The sequence below is a fragment of the Maylandia zebra genome, linkage group LG3, assembly GCF_041146795.1.
Source record: "Maylandia zebra isolate NMK-2024a linkage group LG3, Mzebra_GT3a, whole genome shotgun sequence".
Taxonomy (NCBI): domain Eukaryota; kingdom Metazoa; phylum Chordata; class Actinopteri; order Cichliformes; family Cichlidae; genus Maylandia; species Maylandia zebra.
The window spans coordinates 332868-356012 of NC_135169.1; the positions used below are offsets into that span (position 1 = coordinate 332868).

The 23145-nt window shown below is 41.3% G+C and overlaps 1 protein-coding gene and 1 long non-coding RNA gene across 3 annotated transcripts in view; one reads left to right on the forward strand and one right to left on the reverse strand.

The window, feature by feature from the left end:
• The window catches only part of LOC101479240 (matrix remodeling-associated protein 8), a 359831-nt gene that overhangs the window by 229313 nt on the left and 107373 nt on the right, over positions 1-23145 (forward strand). Inside the window, exon 2 of one of the 2 annotated variants that reach the window (XR_013094738.1) lies at positions 7958-8296. The exons of the other annotated variant lie outside the window; for it this stretch is intronic. The gene's annotated coding sequence lies outside the window, so the exon portion shown is untranslated. The remainder of the gene's footprint in view (positions 1-7957; positions 8297-23145) is intronic. 2 annotated transcript variants of the gene reach the window in all.
• LOC143414236 (uncharacterized) lies at positions 16814-20132 on the reverse strand. Its single transcript, XR_013094733.1, has 3 exons — positions 20035-20132; positions 17454-17792; positions 16814-17215 (listed from the first exon to the last, which is right to left on the reverse strand). It is a non-coding gene; the product is annotated as an uncharacterized LOC143414236 (long non-coding RNA).

Consider the following 23145-nt stretch of genomic DNA (forward strand, 5'->3'; position numbering starts at 1 on the left):
AGGCGATAACGATATCTATCACGATATAAGCCAAATAACTATATTTGTAAGATTTAAATGTGCCGTTGCTCACAAGTAAAATGTGAAATAATCAGCAGCTTGTTTTTATTTAAATATTTATTTCCCATAATAAATTCAACAGGGTAGATGTACTTAAGGAACATGAGACTTTTTCAGATAAATAAAGGCAAATATTGCAAACTACACAAAAGGCAGCCGCTAAAGCGTTTAAGTTTCAAAATAGAACAAACAAAACAGACTAAACTGTCAATTCCATTTAGAAACAAAATATGAATTCTAAAAATAAATCTTAGTTTGTTTTACAGAAGAACAGACAAAACTGACTAACTTTTGTCAATATCAAATAAACTGAGAACTAAAAGGAAATTCTCAATCTCTCCTTGTTGTATAGCTGAGCTTTTCAAACAGTTTTAACAGTTACTTTAGTCTGACAAAAGCCGAATGACGAATTAGCGCTTCCAGTCAGAGACTGAGGCTACGTCCACACGTACACGGGTATTTTTGAAAACGGAGATTTTCCGTTTTCGTTTTAAAAAATAATCCCGTCCACACATAAAGGCAGAAATGAAGGAAAACGCTGCTATGAACATGCCAAAGCAGCAGGTGGCGCTAGATTCCTAACCGTGCAGAAATGTTGGCCAATCAGAAGTCTAGAAGCCTCGGTGGGAAAAAGTAAACAAAGCTGCGGCATAGAAGTAGAACAGAGTCGTAAGTGTGGACGGACAGTAACTGTGTGTATATGTAAGCATTTAAACACTGCAGAGAGTAGAATTAACAGTATTGTAGAAATTCATTTCACCGAAACAATAACGTGGCGCACAGTGTGACGCATGCACCAGTTTATTGTATTTCCAGACTTGCTTTCGGCACAATTTACAGTGCACGCTACTCTGTTTTTTGTCAGACTTGAAATAGCCGAAATACCTTCACACTACGGAACTTCTATGGCTCTTCCGTTCGACAATCTCTCCGGCATTGGAACCATCATCTGTTTTCTCTTCGGTCACGCTCGGTTGATTTTTCTAGTCGGCACACTCATTTCCTCCATTACGCGCTGGCTCCATTACCCGCTGGCTGCTTCCCAAACAAACACACGTGCGGCTTGGCACTTGTGCTGTACGTAACAAGTCACGCGACGTGACGCTGCGGCTGTGATTGGTTCGGCTCTGCGCTACTTAATTTGGATTGGCTGACCTTTTTTTTTTTTTTTTTTTTAAGAGGACAAGAGCGGCAAAGTCTATCGCGATAGTTTAATTTCTCTATCGAGTAAAAGTTATATCGCGATACATATCGTTATCGTTCTATCGCCCAGCTCTACTCTGCAGTATAGGAGTTACTCCTCTGAGCACACCGATCACCACTGGGACCTTCACCCTCCACATCTTATAAAGCTCTTCTCTGGGCCCGTGGTATGTCTCGAGCTTCTTGCGTTCCCTCTTCCTGATGTTGCCCTCACTCATATTAGCTACATCTACCACTACGACTGTCTTCCTCTGTTTGTCAACCACCACTATGTCCAGGTGGTTAGCCATCACCAGTTTGTCTGTCTTTATCTGGAAATTCCCCAGGATTCTCAACCACGGGGTATGTCCCAATTTGACCTCGGGATTTTCAGGCCATACTTAGGACAGATGTTTGTTTATGTGGGAGTTGTGCCAAGTTAAGTTTCCCCGACAGAATCCCCGACAAGCACGCACTGGGCTTTCCAAATCACGGACAAAGTATCCCATATTCTTAATTATTAGTTTACAAATACTTCTTATAATGATTAACTACTCCTGAAATTTTGGAGATGTTAATTCTTTATACAGTAAAGTTACAGTGGGATACAAATAATATCAGACAAAATGTCCTTGGTTCATTAAAATAATCCCATCCAATAACACATTAGAATAATAAATAAATCATTTGCTATTGTAACCCGTAAACTGAACGGTAATGGAACAATACTTTCACTAATGTGAAACATCACTACTTCTGTGTCTAGTTGTTGGAAAGGAGGTGGAGTCAACTGGGTCCGCTCTTATTGGCCAGATCCTGCTCCTGACTCAGGGGAAACAGATTCTGTCGGGGATGCTTACCTTGGCATGACACCGGCCACTTGGTTATGGTGTTCCACGTATGCCATGCCTGCTAGCATCTTACACCCTGCTGTTTATGTCCTCCGATCACACTCCCGTCCAGTAGGCAGTGTTCTGAAGGCAGGACTGTGATGCAGTTTTCTGCCTCGCCACTGGAGGGCGCGGCCGTTTTGTGAGTAATGTTTTGACTGGGATGGAAAATGGTGTTCATGAAGGCAGTGTGAATCACAAGTTATGCTCGGGAGCAGTTTATGTGGGTTCAATGAGAGTGTGCGTCCATAAGACTGAACCACACACATACCCACACCCACGCTAAATCTGCCATTATAGAGCTGAACGATCATCCCCTGACCTCATTATTTTCTGGAGGGTCATAGTGGCACTTGACCTGTAGAACTGAACCTCATATCAGAAATCATCATAACAGGCAGCAATGTACAAGACAAAGACAACGTAGATGACGAAGAAAAAAAGAAGGTCAATATGCATCACAACAGCTATTGTGGAAGTGTTTTTATCAAACTTGATTTCCCGTTACCTGTGATGGCTGCTGAAATATATCTACCATTTTACTGGACTTTGCTGGTTCTAATTGTGCAGGTTAGATTTAGTTGTTATAAAGTCAAACATGTTTTAAATGTGCTACTTTTCATCCTGTTTGTAACAGAGGAAAGTATCGGTTGGTTTAAGACTGACTCAGTTACTGGCATCCCCGGCGGCATCTTCAGATCCCACAACTTACAGCAGGTTTTTCAATAATGGGTTAAAGAGCGATGTTAAACGTAACTTGTAATAATAACCCCAAAACTTGTGTGATGACAGCATGAGCCTTGAGATTCCTTGAGTTTCTTGGCCCAAACAAATCTCTTTTCCTTGTTGCTTTTCCTTAGTCGTAGTTTCTTAGCAGCTGTTTAAACATAAAGGCCTTATTCACCAGTCTTCTCTGAAGAAGTGACGTAGAGATGTGTCTGCTACTGGAGCTCTATGTGACATTTATCTGGGCTCTGATCTGAGGTGCTGTTAACTTGTGATTTTTGAGGCTGGTGACTCAGATGAATTTATCCTCAGCAGCAGAGGTGACTCTTGGTCTTCTTTCCTGGTGTCGTCCTCATGTGAGCCAGTTTCATCGTAGCACTTGATGTTTTTTGTAACTGCACTTGGGGAAACATTCAAACTTTTAGCAATTTTCCAGACTGACTGACCTTCAGTTCTTAAAGTAATGATGGACATGACTACAGGTGACTACATCATTAAGCTCGCTGACTGAGAGAAGGCCAATGGTTTATGGTACTGTCAGTAAAGCAAAATAATAATAATAATAATAATAATAATAAACTTTATTTATAAAGCACACTAAAAAACCAAGGGTATACCAAGGTGCTTGACAAAAATAAAATAGGAAAAGGGAGATGGGAAGGAAAAGAGAAAGGACCTGGCACGTATCAATTGTAAAAACCTTGGCAATCATAAGATATAAAAGCATAAAAGCATAAAAAAAGTTCACAAGCATAAAAAATGTACCAGCGCACACCAAGTGTTAACTGGGTGGAAAGGCAAGATTAAACAAATAAGTCTTAAGCCGTGATTGAAACAGTGGCATAGAGTCAGACACCCGGATAGCGACAGGAAGGTTCCATAAGACCGGGGCAGCTACAGCAAACGCGCGGTCACCGCGAGACTTCAGCCGAGAACGAGGTTGCTCCAGAAGAATTTGGGTAGCACATCTAAGTGCTCTGACAGGAGTGTGTAACCTGAGAAGCTCATTGAGGTAGCTCGGCGCCAAGTTATTAATGGTTTTGTAGGTGAAAAGTAATATTTTAAATTGAATACGGTATTTAATTGGAAGCCAGTGCAAGCCAGCAAGAACAGGAGTGATGGAAGAAAACTTCCTGCTTCCTGTCAAAAGGTGTGCCGCCGCATTCTGGACAGTCTGAAATCTAACGGGAAGGGTGGAGGAAAGGCCAATGTAAAGAGAGTTGCAGTAGTCCAACCTGGAAGTCACGAATGCGTGAATGAGTTTTTCCAGATCAATGTGCAGAATATAGCGCTTAGCCTTAGAAACGAGGCGCAGCTGATTAAAACTAGACCTCGCAACAGCAGACACTTGCTTGTCAAATTTAAGCGAGCTATCCAGTAGTATGCCCAAATTACTGGCATAGTCAGAGGGAGAGCTAGCAAAAGGCATCAGAGCAGCACACAGTTGGTCGCGGGGGATTTTACTATCAAACACCACGATCTCCGTTTTCTTTTTGTTCAGGACAAGAGAATTACTCTTGAACCAACCTTTAACCTCACGCATGCATTCAAGAAAATAGTGAAAAGACATAGCAAGATTGTCGGTAATCTCAAAATAAATCTGTATATCATCAGCATAGCAATGAAAGGCAATATTATACTTCTCAAAAATTGCTCCAAGAGGGAGCAGATATAGTGAAAAGAGAATAGGGCCTAATACAGATCCTTGAGGCACACCACAGCGTACAGGTACCGAGGAAGATGAGAAGTTGCCCAAATTAACCGAAAAAGACCTGTCAGCAAGATAAGATTTAAACCAGTTGAGGGCAGTGCCTCTTATACCCACAGTATGCTCAAGTCTTAGTAGAAGAATGTTATGATCAACCATATCAAAAGCAGAGGAAAGGTCCAATAAAACCAAGACCACAGAGCGTCCAGAGTCAGTGCTTACAAATAGGTCATTGAGAACTCTAAGCAAGGCCGTTTCAGTGCTGTGCCGTGGCTTAAAGGCAGACTGAAATTTCTCTGCAAAGCAAAAGGTGGCTACTTAGTGTAATCTAAAATATAAAACATATTTAGAGTTCTTATTCTCTCTTATTCTTTGCCACGTAATTCCATATCTCTTGCTTCATATATTTGATGTCTGTTTGTATTAGGTAAGTAGTAAAGATAAAGAAAATATAATAAATGAAAAGGTGTGTCAAACCTCTTGGTAGGACTGGCAGTTTTGTTTTTCAGTTGTTTTTATATAATTTTGTTTCGTTTTGGGTTTTTTACCGTACAAATTTTCCTCCTGCTATTCTCCAGTCACTCCAGTAGGTAACGCTAAAGTACCATTGGTACTGTAAGCTGATTGGCCAACAACCATTCACATCACAAAGAAGAAGACAAATTAGACGAAGAAGAAATGGAGTAGCTGGAGGAGCAGATCTCAGTCGGAATTTTCAGTTTGATCACGTCCTCAGTCTGTATTTCAAACTGGGAAAGTCAGAGCAGCTTCATGAAGCTCAAGTTAACAATCCAAGATGGAGGCGGGGAATGTACCAGTAATAAAACTAAATCTTTTGAATCTGTTCCCCACTGTGGTGTATTTTAGACTTGCTAAATAATCCGTGCACAGAGCACTGACCAAGCTCTAATATGAACAACCTGCAGTCATGGTTTTACCTGCAACAAGGCTAGCATTGCACCGCTCTGCTACTCATCAATGAATGGCTCTAGCTTGCAAAGTAGTAAATGAAAACCTTCACAGTGTGAGCGAGTAGCAAGGGTCTTACTCAGCCTTCCGAGTGCAACGAAACGCATCACAACACATAATGCGGAAGCGTTTGATCAAACCTTGTTTCCCGTTACCCCAACTGTGATGGCTGCCAAAATATATATTGCGTTTTGGTGGACTTGTCTGGTTGCCTTCGTCTGTGCAGGTTAAATTTAGTTATTATAAAGTCAAACATGTTGTAAAGCTGCTGTTATTTAAACTGGCCGGTACTTTATTCTGAGATAAATATGATGAAAGACTGACTCGGTTACTGGCATCCCCGGTGGCACCTTCAGATGCCACAACTTAGAGCATCTTTTTCAATAATGGCTTAACGAGTTATGTTGAATTTAACTCCAGTGTTTTCATGAAGGTGTCTGTCTCTAGATCAGCTCGTTAACAGATGCTGGACACATTTCCTGGTTCAGAGTTTCGGTTTAAAAACAGCAGGAAGCGCCAGTGTTTACTGATTCTTTTACACGCAGCACATTAAAGTGAAATATAAACTATCTGCTGGGAGAAACCATCTTATATGTGCAGCGTGTTAAGTTGTAGCCACTAAAATTGCTCTATGACGCATTCTGACGGGAAAGTCCGTGAACTAATTTAGCGATACAGGAAGTGTACGAATGATTTGCTGCCGCATTAATCTCTTCTTTTTGAAACGCTTTTGCATTTTACTGTGAGACGCTGCAATTCCTGAGTTACCACAGGAAAACAACCTCTGCTGGGCCTTCTCTTTAATAGCCTATTAGCCTTTTTTTCCATTTCTACCTACCGTAGTCGGCTCAGCGTGGTTTTTAGTTTTCCATCGTGTGGTAGTACCTGATAACGGGCACTTTTTAGTACCTGGTTAATGACTTTTACCATGAATTAATGTTTCAATCTTAAACACGATCAACCTGTCTGTAATAATCAGCTACGTGCCACATTTACTTCAAAAACGCAACTTCCTGACCCAGCTGTCTTGGCTCATTGTAGGCCAATTGCCAACCGTCCATATATCTCAATTATTCCTGTCTTCCACCCCTTGGTCAGCACATGCGTTCCCCTCCCTGAGCTTGGTTCTGCTGGATGTTTCTTCGTGTTAAAATGGAGTTTTTCCTTCCCACTGTCACTACAGTGCTTGCTCATAGGATCATATGATTGTTTATTAAGCTGTTCTCAATTGTAATGGAAAAAGAGTCGAGCTGAGTCATACAGTGTTGAGCTGATCCAACTAGGTACTAATGAAAAATGGTTTATATGTGTAAGGACTAGTTCCTCTGAAAAGGTGGATCCTAATAATCTGAAGTGATTCACAGTTGTTGAAAGGCTGGAAGGTGGAGTGTTGACAGTCTTTGACTGGAAGCAACTGGTCCACCTACTGTTTTTAGGATAACTCGATTGTTCCCAGTCAGACCAGTGACAGTGGTGTCATCTGCAAACTTCAGGAGTTTCACAGATGCTTCTCCTGAGGTGCAGTCATTAGTGTAGAGAGAGAAGACCAGTGGCAAGAGAACACACCTCTGGTGCAGCCCACTGTTGATGGTCTGTGTGCCTGATGTGAATCTTGAATCTTGAGGAAGCTGGTAGTCCTCTGACAGGTGGAGGTGGGCACAGTAAGTTGGGTGAGCTTCTGCTGCAGGATGTCTGGGATGACTTTGTTGGATACAGGATACTGGCGCATGTCCCAGGTTGGTTGAGGTGATGCAGGATTTACTGCAATCCCATACTGATGCATCATCAGCTGACCTGTTTGCCCAGTAGGGAAACTACAGGGTGTCCAGCAGAGGCTTTGATGTCCTTCAGGTGTCTCAACACGAGTCTCTCAAAGGACTTCATGACCACAGATGTCAGGGAGACAGGCCTGTAGTCATTTAATCCTGTAATGGATGACTTCTTTGAGACTAATAGATTACATTTTATTACATTTTTACTACTGCTGACATTCACTGCAACCATCTCAGAGCTCTTTCTCTTTTCTGTGGGTGGTGCATGGCCATTCCTAATTCGTAGCTCACGAGATAGAGGATCATTTATCCGTTTGAAGGTCAGTGGATCGATCACTGGCTCCTGTAGCCTGCATGCTAAAGTCTCCTTGGACAAGAACAGAACTTTCTCCTCAGGATACTGAACCCTGAGTTGTTGCTGGTCAGAGTGCAAATCTGAGAAAGCACTGAGGCAGAGATAACAGTGGTGTGTGTGTGTGTGTGTGTGGGTGTGTGTGTGTGTGTGAATGATCAGCTGAGGAGAAGGTTGTTATATGAGTAACAGTCCCTTTGCTGTATGAAGCTGAGAGTGGGAGGGCTTCTTTCAAATCTGACCTGCAGTCAGTTCCAGCGTCTCACTTCAATCTGCTCTGTGTTGTTTCCTCTTTCAGACCAGAAAAACATCACAGCTGAGTCTGGACAGGACGTCACTCTGACATGTCGAGCTCCAAATAATAACACCATCATTGTTTTAAAGTGGAGCAGAGCTGACCTGGGAGATGAATATGTGCTTTTGTACAAGAATAAGCGAATTGAACCAGATGGTCAGCATCCATCTTTTGAGAAACGGGTGCATCTGCTGGACAGACAGATGAAGGATGGAGACGTGTCTTTGATTCTGAACAATGTGACGATTAATGACACTGGAACATACGAGTGTCGTGTCATCCTGGGAGTCAGACAACCGTTGAAGTTCATCAGCATCATCCACCTTCATGTTGTTCCTCCAGGTGAGTAGAGTTGAGTGTGTGTGTGATCAGAGGTGAAGCTGCTTCCTGGTTGTTGATGTTTGTTTCTAAAGATGTTGTTGATGAGACTTTGTAGAAAGCAGCTGGTCTGAGTGATGTGATCAGAGTGCAGTAGATAATGTCTGACAGCAGTTTGAAGAGGAAATGGATTCTGTTCTGTTCTTCACTCATCACCTACCTGACAGCTGACACCTCACACCTGTTTCTCACCTGCAGGTCAGACACACACAGAGGATGGATCTGTTGGACTGATCGTTGGTCTGAGTGTTTCTGCTGTTCTTCTTGTTGCTGCTGTTGTTGCATTTTTGATCTACAGAAAACATGAAAAAGCAAAGAGTCAGGATCCGTACCATCAACCTGCTGAACTGTAGTCTGTTTGAAATGTGAGTTTTTACAGCTGAACTCCTGGAGTCTGAGTCTCCTGCTGAGCCAGACTTCATTTAGTGTTATTAAACATTCAGGGGACATCAGTCAGCTCTCAGAGATTTGAAGTTCCTGTTTTTGTTTGTTTGCGTGCATCAGTATTAGTTATTAGTTTGTTTTAGCTTCCAGGTTAGTCGCTCATCTCAGTGGAAAAGTTTATGTTCTTAAACAGTGTTATTTACACTTTTGCCTTATTTATATGTGGAACATTCAAGACTTCCAGGACTTCATCATTCAAACAAAGAAAAGTTACAAATCTGAGAATAAGATCAGTGATATTCAACAACAAAAACCATTTTATGTGACAAACATCTTCTTTGTCTCTGATGTCAACAGAAATAAGTTTGTTCACAGTGATGAATTCAGCGTCGTCTCTGTCACAATATCAGAATCAGTGAGTTTGTTTCATCTTCAGGTTCAGCTGTTTGTGAGGTCAGACTCAGACTGATCCTCGTGTTTAGATGTTACACAATAATTCCAGACACTGACTGACAACACAAACACAACACAAAGTGCTCAGGGTCCATTTATCAGCTAGAACTGAGTGACTGAATAATCTGATATTATTATGAAACCAAAGAGAAATGTGTTACATGGAGCTGCAGAGTCACATGTTTCCTCTGATCTATGAAGCCTTAACTTGTTCCTCCATGAAGGAGACTCTTCAGTTTAAACATGTCAAGATTATTTATTATTTTATCTTTATACCAGTTTGTTTACTGATAAAGTTTTACACGTGTTACTCTTCAATGTTTGTCTTTGCTTCCTGTGGCTGTAAAAGTTTCCTGACCTGCTGTTTGATTGTGTGCAGATTTGATCTCACCTTGAATGTAACGGTGTGAACATTTATACATTTAACCTGATATTATTACAACCTGTGATCTGTGTTAGCTCAGTAGCCCCTCTCAGAGATAGGAGATAAATAACAGAGCTGAATATCTGGCAGTTCATGGGATATGAGGTGTGTTATTGAGCACAACACACAGTTTTGTGTATTAACATCTTTGTGCCTGCTACATGAAACAAGCATGTTAAATTACTGCCTATTTAATGAGAAGAGCTACAAGTTGATTTGTTCTTTTGAATTTCGAAATGACATTCAGCTTCTGTGCTACTAAAACCTACTGTTCTTGTATAATGTGTTTGCCAGACCAGAACATTCTGTTCATATCCACATAATAAACATAATCTCTAAAAGATAAATAATTCGTTGTCTATGATTGTCTGCACACCACAGAGTTGAGGCATTAACCAAACATAGTTACAACATCACCACTAAACTGAGTGTCATGGTCCGGGTGAGCACGGGGTTTTTCCACTCCGCTGGTTCTACCTGATTAGTTGAGTTCTAAGTTACAGAATATTAGTTACAGAATATTATATACAGTGGGGCAAAAAAGTATTTAGTCAGCCACCGATTGTGCAAGTTCCCCCACCTAAAATGATGACAGAGGTCAGTAATTTGCACCAGAGGTACACTTCAACTGTGAGAGACAGAATGTGAAAAAAAAATCCATGAATCCACACGGTAAGATTTGTAAAGAATTTATTCGTAAATCAGGGTGGAAAATAAGTATTTGGTCAATAACAAAAATACAACTCAATACTTTGTAACATAACCTTTGTTGGCAATAACAGAGGTCAAACGTTTACTATAGGTCTTTACTAGAGATGGACCGATCCGATATTACGTATCGGTATCGGTCCGATACTGACCTAAATTACTGGATCGGATATCGGAGAAAAATAAAAAATGTAATCCGATCCATTAAATATCACGAAAGCACCTCACAAAACTTGCAACACGCCGTAACTCACCTCAGAACGTATGCATCACGTGATAGAGCAGCTGTGGCATGCAGGACCTGTCGTGGTCTGGATAGCATGTGGAGCTTCGCTAGCAACCTGGCATTTCATCTCCGACAAAGTTATCCCCGAGAGAAGTAAAGCAAGTGTGTAAGTCCATCTCTGAATGTTTGTAAAGCATTCCCACGTTAAGCTTAACAAGCGACTGCCTCTCGCTCTCCGGCTGCTACTTCAATCGTGAAACTGCTTAAATCAGCTGATCGGCTTTTCTGTCACGAGTCTGTCTCTCGTTTGTTTTTGGTCCACTTTGCGCCAGAAAGAGCAAACCAGCGGCTGAACAACAGCAGCACGTTTAAGCTTGATAAGCTGTTGTTAGAATTTATTTAATATTAATTTCTACACCAGGATCTTTTTCTACATAGCTGACGGCTGGTAACTGTGCAGGGGCGGATCTAGCAAAGTTTAGCCAGGGGGGCCGATAGGGCATTAACTGGGAAAAGGGGGCACAAAGACATACTTTTCTTTCTTATTCTCATTTAAAATGTCTAGCTTTTAATAAATAATTATCTGACACCCAAAGTTTTAATTTGATGTAAAATGAATAGAAGTCAATTACTGTATATAGTGACTATTAAGTCTAATATATATACCCTAGTAAGCTATAGTACTTTTTACTTTGGGAAGGTACCATCTGTGCAGTCTGCAATTTTGTTGAAGAAAGATGTTGAATCTATTTAATATTTCTTGAAAAATAATTGATTTCTGTGCATTTTTTTTCACACTGCATCAAATTAAGGTTGATTACGTCGATTAAGCATCATGAGGTGGCGCGTGAGGGGTGGTTCCCTATTTTTTATTTATTTATTTTTGTTGTTGCTGGGAGTTGGAACCCTATTAGTTAGGTTGCTTAATATTTACGCTAAGTACTCTTTAAAATACCAGAATAGGGAGGATGGTGTAGGTCTAAGTTTATTAGATTGATCAGTATTGCTGAACTATGAAATATTTTTTTTGTATACAGGTATAACAGAATAGCTTTAGTGTAGTTGTTGTTTTAAACTTGAGTATGAACTTGCAGACTTGCAAAATGCAGCAAGATATTTTAAAAAACAGTTTTGTTGATTAAAAAACACTATATCGGATTCATATCGGTATCGGCAGATATCCAAATTTATGATATCGGTATCGGTATCGGACATAAAAAAGTGGTATCGTGCCATCTCTAGTCTTTACCAGGTTTGCACACACAGTAGCTGGTATTTTGGCCCAGTCCTCCATGCAGATCTTCTCGAGAGCAGTGATGTTTTGGGGCTGTCGCCGAGCAACACGGACTTTCAACTCCCGCCACAGATTTTCTATGGGGTTGAGGTCTGGAGACTGGCTAGGCCACTCCAGGACTTTCAAATGCTTCTTACGGAGCCACTCCTTTGTTGCCCGGGCGGTGTGTTTTGGATCATTGTCATGTTGGAAGACCCAGCCTTGTTTCATCTTCAAAGTTCTCACTGATGGAAGGAGGTTTTGGCTCAAAATCTCACGATACATGGCCCCATTCACTCTGTCCTTAACACGGATCAGTCGTCCTGTCCCCTTGGCAGAAAAACAGCCCCATAGCATGATGTTTCCACCCCCATGCTTCACAGTAGGTATGGTGTTCTTGGGATGCAACTCAGTATTCTTCTTCCTCCAAACACGACGAGTTGAGTTTATACCAAAAAGTTCTACTTTGGTTTCATCTGACCACATGACATTCTCCCAATCCTCTGCTGTATCATCCATGTGCTCTCTGGCAAACTTCAGACGGGCCTGGACATGCACTGGCTTCAGCAGCAGAACACGTCTGGCACTGCGGGATTTGATTCCCTGCCGTTGTAGTGTGTTACTGATGGTGACCTTTGTTACTTTGGTCCCAGCTCTCTGCAGGTCATTCACCAGGTCCCCCCGTGTGGTTCTGGGATCTTTGCTCACCGTTCTCATGATCATTTTGACCCCACGGGATGAGATCTTGCGTGGAGCCCCAGATCGAGGGAGATTATCAGTGGTCTTGTGTGTCTTCCATTTTCTGATGATTGCTCCCACAGTTGATTTTTTCACACCAAGCTGCTTGCCTATTGTAGATTCAGTCTTCCCAGTCTGGTGCAGGTCTACAATACTTTTCCTGGTGTCCTTCGAAAGCTCTTTGGTCTTGGCCATGGCGGAGTTTGGAGTCTGACTGTTTGAGGCTGTGGACAGGTGTCTTTTATACAGATGATGAGTTCAAACAGGTGCCATTCATACAGGTAACGAGTGGGGGACAGAAAAGCTTCTTACAGAAGACGTTACAGGTCTGTGAGAGCCAGAGATTTTCCATGTTTGAGGTGACCAAATACTTATTTTCCACCCTGATTTACGAATAAATTCTTTACAAATCCTACCATGTGAATTCATGGATTTTTTTTTCACATTCTGTCTCTCACAGTTGAAGTGTACCTCTGGTGCAAATTACTGACCTCTGTCATCATTTTAAGTGGGGGAACTTGCACAATCGGTGGCTGACTAAATACTTTTTTGCCCCACTGTATATACACACACACACACACACACACACACACACACACACACACACACACACACACACACATATATAAATACAGAGACAAATATAAATAAAAAATATGAAGGGGATAAATAGAATAAATAGGAATAAAAATAAAAATACAAGTGAATTGCACATTTCAAGTATTGAGGTCTATTGCACCGTTGACTATTAACAAAAGTTTTGCACAAAAGGTATTGCACAGTGAGGTGAAGAGGCACTACAGCTTAGTTGTTCCCCCCTCCTTTGTCCTCCTGTCTCCCCTCCCTCTCCCCTCCAGAGAGGAGTTAAACAGTCTGATGGCGTGTGGGACAAAGGAGTTTTTAAGTCTGTTAGTTCTTGTCTTGGGGAGAAGCAACCTGTCACTGAACAGACTCTTCTGATTGTTTATGGCCGTGTGCAGAGGATGCCCAGCATTGTTCATAATGTCCAGCAGTTTTTTTAGTGTCCTTTTCTCTGCCACTGACACCAGAGTGTCCAGCTTCATGCCGACCACAGAGCTAGCCTTCCTGATCAGTTTCTCCAGCCTGGATGAGTCCTTCTTTGCTGTGCTGCTCCCCCAGCACACCACAGCATAGAAAAGTACTCCAGCAACCACTGACTGGTAAAACATCCTCAGGAGCTTCCTACAGATGTTAAAAGACCTCAGCCTCCTGAGGAAGTACAGTCGGCTTTGGGCTTTTTTATACAGGTGCTCTGTGTTGCATGACCAGTCCAGTTTATTGTCCACCCACAGACCGAGGTACTTGTACTTGTTGATATGTGTATATATATGTATATATATATGTGTATATATATATATGTGTGTGTGTATATATATATATGTGTGTATACATATATGTGTGTATATATACATATACACACACACACACACACACACACACACACACACACACATATATCTCATAATAATCTGACAATACTATAATATTGGCCATATTATATTTACATTACCACAGTGAGATGACTTTAGTCTCATGAACAACATTAACTAATTGTTATTTACTAACTAATCTTAAATGACTGTTCAGCACAGAAATGAAGCCCAACAATCATGTTTTACAGTCCCGTGGTCTCAGTCTCAGATACTCAACTAATCAAAGTGATGTCATGACAAAAATGAATGACTAACAAAACGTTTTTTCCACTCAACATTAACTTCTTTGTCTTACTTTCGCAGTTCAAAGTGGGGAGGGCCTCCTAGAAATCTACTCCTAAATTCATGACAAAAATGTGAATAAATAGTACTGAAAAGAATCGACAAACTGATGATACCTTTGCTCAAAAAGTATTTTCTTCAAGATGGATGAAGATAGAACGACTCTTACTTTTCCAAGATGACCATGAAGCAGATCATGAGCTTTCCTGCCTCCTGTGGTTTAAAATCACGTGTGAACTTGTGATATCGCGAGTCTTTAAGGCAGCTAACCACTCTTATTAGATTTTATCATGTCATATCAACAAGAATAAATTCAAGAGGTATTAAGTTGGTAAATTTTATGTAGATCTTATATGATTTTATTACATTCACCTTAGAGACATACATTTATTTTGTTTGAATTACATGTTTGAGTCCTGTAAATGCGATAACTACCCAATTTCACTTTTTTTTGAGTTTATCTACTTTTTCTCATGCAAGCGTGAGTCTACAGCTTTCTTGGGCAAACGTGGCCCTTTCTTGGGAGGTCATCTTGTAATCGGAAGGTTGCCGGTTTGAGCCCCGGCTCAACAGTCTCCTTGGGTCGTTGTGCCTACTGGTGCTGGTCAGAAGGCCCGGTGGCACCAGTGTCCGGCCTCGCCTCTGTCAGTGTGCCAGGGTGGCTGAGGTTGCAATGTAGCTGCCATCACCAGTGTGTGAATGGGTGGATGACTGAATGTGTAAAGCGCTTTGGGGTCCTTAGGGACTAATTAAAGCGCTATACAAATACAGGCCATTTACCATTTCTACCCCCAAGGACACGTAGTCTAATCCCTTTACTTTCAGGGCCGTGTCCACTTAATACTACACTGTATGGTTATATGGCATTTTGGTTCATATAAAGCATAACATTGAGACACTTCAAATAATTTCATCTGAACAGTATTCATGAGTTCTTTATGAAACTGTCTGTTCATTTTGAGTCTACGTTCATGCCTGTTTCCATCTGTTTCACACAGTTTAGTGGTGATGTTGTAACTATGTTTGGTTAATGCCTCAACTCTGTGGTGTGCAGACAATCATAGACAACCAATTATTTATCTTTTAGAGATTATGTTTATTATGTGGATATGAACAGAATGTTCTGGTCTGGCAGACACATTATACAAGAACAGTAGGTTTTAGTAGCACAGAAGCTATATGAATGTCACTTCAAAATTCAAAAGAACAAATCAACTTTTGCTCTTCTCATTAAATAGGCAGTAATTTAACATGCTTGTTTCATATAGCAGGCACAAAGATGTTAATACACAAAACTGTGTGTTGTGCTCAATAACCCACATCATACTGATATCCCATGAACTGCCAGATATTCAGCTCTGTTATTTATCTCCTATCTCTGAGAGGGGCTACTGAGCTAACACAGATCACAGGTTGTAATAATATCAGGTTAAATGTATAAATGTTCACACTGTTACATTCAAGGTGAGATCAAATCTGCACACATTCAAACAGCAGGTCAGGAAACTTTTACAGCGACAGGAAACAAAGACAAACATTGAAGAGTAACACTTTAAAACTTTATCAGTAAACAAACTGGTATAAAGATAAAATAATAAATAATCTTGACGTGTTTAAACTGAAGAGTCTCCTTCATGGAGGAACAAGTTAAGGCTTCATAGATCAGAGGAAACATGTGACTCTGCAGCTCCATGTAACACATTTCTCTTTGGTTTCATAATAATATCAGATTATTCAGTCACTCAGTTCTAGCTGATAAATGGACCCTGAGCACTTTGTGTTGTGTTTGTGTTGTCAGTCAGTGTCTGGAATTATTGTGTAACATCTAAACACGAGGATCAGTCTGAGTCTGACCTCACAAACAGCTGAACCTGAAGATGAAACAAACTTATTTCTGTTGACATCAGAGACAAAGAAGATGTTTGTCACATAAAATGGTTTTTGTTGTTGAATATCACTGATCTTATTCTCAGATATGTAACTTTTCTTTGTTTGAATGATGAAGTCCTGGAAGTCTTGAATGTTCCACATATAAATAAGGCAAAAGTGTAAATAACACTGTGTTAAGAGAATTTTTATTTTAGTTAAATCATTAAAGTATAATCAAGTAGAAACAAGTATGCCTTATAATCAAGTGTTTATATATTTTCACACGGTAAAGCTTACTGTTGAAAAGAACACAATGTATTCCTTGCTTAAGTGTGTGGGATGTTTGACAAAGACAGGATATATACATGCATTCTTTACTTCAGTGTCTGCGATGTCAGATAAGCATGAATACTGCTGTGTCGTTGTTTTTCAGTTTGTGTGCAGAAGTTAGATAGCTAAGACAATGCCTGAGCTCTCCCCTCTTCAGTTGAAAGAGGAAGTACTATGTAACCCATTTTGCCTTATAAATAAAGCGAGTAAACGGTGCTCGGTGTGTTAGTCTGCTCAGAGACTCTCACCCGTGCGCACGTCTTTGAAACTCTGAGTCGGTCTGCCAGTGTCTCATTTCTCTCTTACTGTGCTTTTACAAATGTCAACCCCTGACACACTGTTTAAGAACATAAACTCTTCCACTGAGATGAGCGACTAACCTGGAAGCTAAAACAAACTAATAACTAATACTGATGCACACAAAGCAAACAAACAAAAACAGGAAGTTCAAATCTCTGAGAGCTGACTGATGTCTGTCCTCATATCATCTTCTGAATGTTTAATAACACTAAATGAAGTCTGGCTCAGCAGGAGACTCAGACTCCAGGAGTTCAGCTGTAAAAACTCACATTTCAAACAGACTGCAATTCAGCAGGTTGATGGTGCGGATCCTGACTCTTTGTTTTTTCATGTTTTCTGTAGATCAAAAATCCACCAACAGCAGCAACAAGAAGAACAGCAGAAACTGACAGACCAACTTTCAGTCCAACAGATCCATCCTCTGTGTCTCCTCCTGTGTGACCTGCAGGTGAGAAACAGGTGTGAGGTGTCAGCTGTCAGGTAGGTGATGAGTGAAGAACAGAACAGAATCCATTTCCTCTTCAAACTGCTGTCAGACATTATCTACTGCACTCTGATCACATCACTCAGACCAGCTGCTTTCTACAAAGTCTCATCAACAACATCTTTAGAAACAAACATCAACAACCAGGAAGCAGCTTCACCTCTGATCACACACACACTCAACTCTACTCACTCACCTGGAGGAACAACATGAAGGTGGATGATGCTGATGGGCTTTGAACTGCCTCCACCTCTGGGAATGACAACACACTCATATGTTCCAGTGTCATTAATCGTCACATTGTTCAGAATCAGAGACACGTCTCCATCCTTCATCTGTCTGTCCTTCAGATCCACCCGGTTCTTAAAAGATGGATGCTGGTTGGCTGGAACAAACTGATCATCCTTGTACAAAAGCACATATTCATCTCTCAGGTCAGCTCTGCTCCACTTTAAAACAATGATGGTGTTATTATTTAGAGCTCGACATGTCAGAGTGACGTCCTGTCCAGACTCAGCTGTGATGTTTTTCTGGTCTGAAAGAGGAAACGACACAGAGCAGATTGAAGTGAGACGCTGGAACTGACTGCAGGTCAGATTTGAAAGAAGCCCTCCCACTCTCAGCTTCATACAGCAAAGGGACTGTTACTCATATAACAACCTTCTCCTCAGCTGATCATTCACACACACACACCCACACCCACACACACACACACACACACACACACACACACACACACACACACACACACACACACACACACACACACACACACACCACTGTTATCTCTGCCTCAGTGCTTTCTCAGATTTGCACTCTGACCAGCAACAACTCAGGGTTCAGTATCCTGAGGAGAAAGTTCTGTTCTTGTCCAAGGAGACTTTAGCATGCAGGCTACAGGAGCCAGTGATCGATCCACTGACCTTCAAACGGATAAATGATCCTCTGTCTCGTGAATTAGGAATGGCCATGCACCACCCACAGAAAAGAGAAAGAGCTCTGAGATGGTTGCAGTGAATTTCAACAGTAGTAAAAATGTAATAAAATGTAATCTATTAGTCTCAAAGAAGTCATCCATTACAGGATTAAATGACTACAGGCCTGTCTCCCTGACATCTGTGGTCATGAAGTCCTTTGAGACTCGTGTTGAGACACCTGAAGGGCATCAAAGCCTCTGCTGGACACCCTGTAGTTTCCCTACTGGGCAAACAGGTCAGCTGAGGATGCATCAGTATGGGACTGCAGTAAATCCTGCATCACCTCAACCAACCTGGGACATGCGCCAGTATCCTGTATCCAACAAAGTCATCCCAGACATCCTGCAGCAGAAGCTCACCCAACTTACTGTGCCCACCTCCACCTGTCAGAGGACTACCAGCTTCCTCAAGATTCAAGATTCACATCAGGCACACAGACCATCAACAGTGGGCTGCACCAGAGGTGTGTTCTCTTGCCACTGGTCTTCTCTCTCTACACTAATGACTGCACCTCAGGAGAAGCATCTGTGAAACTCCTGAAGTTTGCAGATGACACCACTGTCACTGGTCTGACTGGGAACAATCGAGTTATCCTAAAAACAGTAGGTGGACCAGTTGCTTCCAGTCAAAGACTGTCAACACTCCACCTTCCAGCCTTTCAACAACTGTGAATCACTTCAGATTATTAGGATCCACCTTTTCAGAGGAACTAGTCCTTACACATATAAACCATTTTTCATTAGTACCCAGTTGGATCAGCTCAACACTGTATGACTCAGCGCGACTCTTTTTCCATTACAATTGAGAACAGCTTAATAAACAATCATATGATCCTATGAGCAAGCACTGTAGTGACAGTGGGAAGGAAAAACTCCATTTTAACACGAAGAAACATCCAGCAGAACCAAGCTCAGGGAGGGGAACGCATGTGCTGACCAAGGGGTGGAAGACAGGAATAATTGAGATATATGGACGGTTGGCACTTGGCCTATAATGAGCCAAGACAGCTGGGTCAGGAAGTTGCGTTTTTGAAGTAAATGTGGCACGTAGCTGATTATTACAGACAGGTTGATCGTGTTTAAGATTGAAACATTAATTCATGGTAAAAGTCATTAACCAGGTACTAAAAAGTGCCCGTTATCAGGTACTACCACACGATGGAAAACTAAAAACCACGCTGAGCCGACTACGGTAGGTAGAAATGGAAAAAAAGGCTAATAGGCTATTAAAGAGAAGGCCCAGCAGAGGTTGTTTTCCTGTGGTAACTCAGGAATTGCAGCGTCTCACAGTAAAATGCAAAAGCGTTTCAAAAAGAAGAGATTAATGCGGCAGCAAATCATTCGTACACTTCCTGTATCGCTAAATTAGTTCACGGACTTTCCCGTCAGAATGCGTCATAGAGCAATTTTAGTGGCTACAACTTAACACGCTGCACATATAAGATGGTTTCTCCCAGCAGATAGTTTATATTTCACTTTAATGTGCTGCGTGTAAAAGAATCAGTAAACACTGGTGCTTCCTGCTGTTTTTAAACCGAAACTCTGAACCAGGAAATGTGTCCAGCATCTGTTAACGAGCTGATCTAGAGACAGACACCTTCATGAAAACACTGGAGTTAAATTCAACATAACTCGTTAAGCCATTATTGAAAAAGATGCTCTAAGTTGTGGCATCTGAAGGTGCCACCGGGGATGCCAGTAACCGAGTCAGTCTTTCATCATATTTATCTCAGAATAAAGTACCGGCCAGTTTAAATAACAGCTTTACAACATGTTTGACTTTATAATAACTAAATTTAACCTGCACAGACGAAGGCAACCAGACAAGTCCACCAAAACGCAATATATATTTTGGCAGCCATCACAGTTGGGGTAACGGGAAACAAGGTTTGATCAAACGCTTCCGCATTATGTGTTGTGATGCGTTTCGTTGCACTCGGAAGGCTGAGTAAGACCCTTGCTACTCGCTCACACTGTGAAGGTTTTCATTTACTACTTTGCAAGCTAGAGCCATTCATTGATGAGTAGCAGAGCGGTGCAATGCTAGCCTTGTTGCAGGTAAAACCATGACTGCAGGTTGTTCATATTAGAGCTTGGTCAGTGCTCTGTGCACGGATTATTTAGCAAGTCTAAAATACACCACAGTGGGGAACAGATTCAAAAGATTTAGTTTTATTACAGGTACATTTCCCGCCTCCATGTCGGATTGTTAACTTGAGCTTCATGAAGCTGCTCTGACTTTCCCCGTTTGAAATACAGACTGAGGACGTGATCAAACTGAAAATTCCGACTGAGATCTGCTCCTCCAGCTACTCCATTTCTTCTTCGTCTAATTTGTCTTCTTCTTTGTGATGTGAATGGTTGTTGGCCAATCAGCTTACAGTACCAATGGTACTTTAGCGTTACCTACTGGAGTGACTGGAGAATAGCAGGAGGAAAATTTGTACGGTAAAAAACCCCAAAACGAAACAAAATTATATAAAAACAACTGAAAAACAAAACTGCCAGTCCTACCAAGAGGTTTGACACACCTTTTCATTTATTATATTTTCTTTATCTTTACTACTTACCTAATACAAACAGACATCAAATATATGAAGCAAGAGATATGGAATTACGTGGCAAAGAATAAGAGAGAATAAGAACTCTAAATATGTTTTATATTTTAGATTACACTAAGTAGCCACCTTTTGCTTTGCAGAGAAATTTCAGTCTGCCTTTAAGCCACGGCACAGCACTGAAACGGCCTTGCTTAGAGTTCTCAATGACCTATTTGTAAGCACTGACTCTGGACGCTCTGTGGTCCTGGTTTTATTGGACCTTTCCTCTGCTTTTGATATGGTTGATCATAACATTCTTCTACTAAGACTTGAGCATACTGTGGGTATAAGAGGCACTGCCCTCAACTGGTTTAAATCTTATCTTGCTGACAGGTCTTTTTCGGTTAATTTGGGCAACTTCTCATCTTCCTCGGTAGCTGTACGCTGTGGTGTGCCTCAAGGATCTGTATTAGGCCCTATTCTCTTTTCACTATATCTGCTCCCTCTTGGAGCAATTTTTGAGAAGTATAATATTGCCTTTCATTGCTATGCTGATGATATACAGATTTATTTTGAGATTACCGACAATCTTGCTATGTCTTTTCACTATTTTCGCGAATGCATGCGTGAGGTTAAAGGTTGGTTCAAGAGTAATTCTCTTGTCCTGAACGAAAAGAAAACGGAGATCGTGGTGTTTGATAGTAAAATCCCCCGCGACCAACTGTGTGCTGCTCTGATGCCTTTTGCTAGCTCTCCCTCTGACTATGCCAGTAATTTGGGCATACTACTGGATAGCTCGCTTAAATTTGACAAGCAAGTGTCTGCTGTTGCGAGGTCTAGTTTTAATCAGCTGCGCCTCGTTTCTAAGGCTAAGCGCTATATTCTGCACATTGATCTGGAAAAACTCATTCATGCATTCGTGACTTCCAGGTTGGACTACTGCAACTCTCTTTACATTGGCCTTTCCTCCACCCTTCCCGTTAGATTTCAGACTGTCCAGAATGCGGCGGCACACCTTTTGACAGGAAGCAGGAAGTTTTCTTCCATCACTCCTGTTCTTGCTGGCTTGCACTGGCTTCCAATTAAATACCGTATTCAATTTAAAATATTACTTTTCACCTACAAAACCATTAATAACTTGGCGCCGAGCTACCTCAATGAGCTTCTCAGGTTACACACTCCTGTCAGAGCACTTAGATGTGCTACCCAAATTCTTCTGGAGCAACCTCGTTCTCGGCTGAAGTCTCGCGGTGACCGCGCGTTTGCTGTAGCTGCCCCGGTCTTATGGAACCTTCCTGTCGCTATCCGGGTGTCTGACTCTATGCCACTGTTTCAATCACGGCTTAAGACTTATTTGTTTAATCTTGCCTTTCCACCTAGTTAACACTTGGTGTGCGCTGGTACATTTTTTATGCTTGTGAACTACTTTTATATCTTATGATTGTCAAGGTTTTTATAATTGATACGTGCCAGGTCCTTTCTCTTTTCCTTCCCATCTCCCTTTTCCTATTTTATTTTTGTCAAGCACCTTGGTATACCCTTGGTTTTTTAGTGTGCTTTATAAATAAAGTTTATTATTATTATTATTATTATTATTTTGCTTTACTGACAGCACCATAAACCATTGGCCTTCTCTCAGTCAGCGAGCTTAATGATGTAGTCACCTGTAGTCACCTCCATCATTACTTTAAGAACTGAAGGTCAGTCAGTCTGGAAAATTGCTAAAAGTTTGAATGTTTCCCCAAGTGCAGTTGGAAAAAACATCAAGTGCTACGATGAAACTGGCTCACATGAGGACGACACCAGGAAAGGAAGACCAAGAGTCACCTTTGCTGCTCAGGATAAATTCATCTGAGCCACCAGCCTCAAAAATCACAAGTTAACAGCACCTCAGATCAGAGCCCAGATAAATGTCACATAGAGCTCCAGTAGCAGACACATCTCTACGTCACTTCTTCAGAGAAGACTGGTGAATAAGGCCTTCATGTTCAAATAGCTGCTAAGAAACTACGACTAAGGAAAAGCAACAAGCAGAAAAGAGATTTGTTTGGGCCAAGAAACTCAAGGAATCTCAAGGCTCATGCTGTCATCACACAAGTTTTGGGGTTATTATTACAAGTTACGTTTAACATCGCTCTTTAACCCATTATTGAAAAACCTGCTGTAAGTTGTGGGATCTGAAGATGCCGCCGGGGATGCCAGTAACTGAGTCAGTCTTAAACCAACCGATACTTTCCTCTGTTACAAACAGGATGAAAAGTAGCACATTTAAAACATGTTTGACTTTATAACAACTAAATCTAACCTGCACAATTAGAACCAGCAAAGTCCAGTAAAATGGTAGATATATTTCAGCAGCCATCACAGGTAAC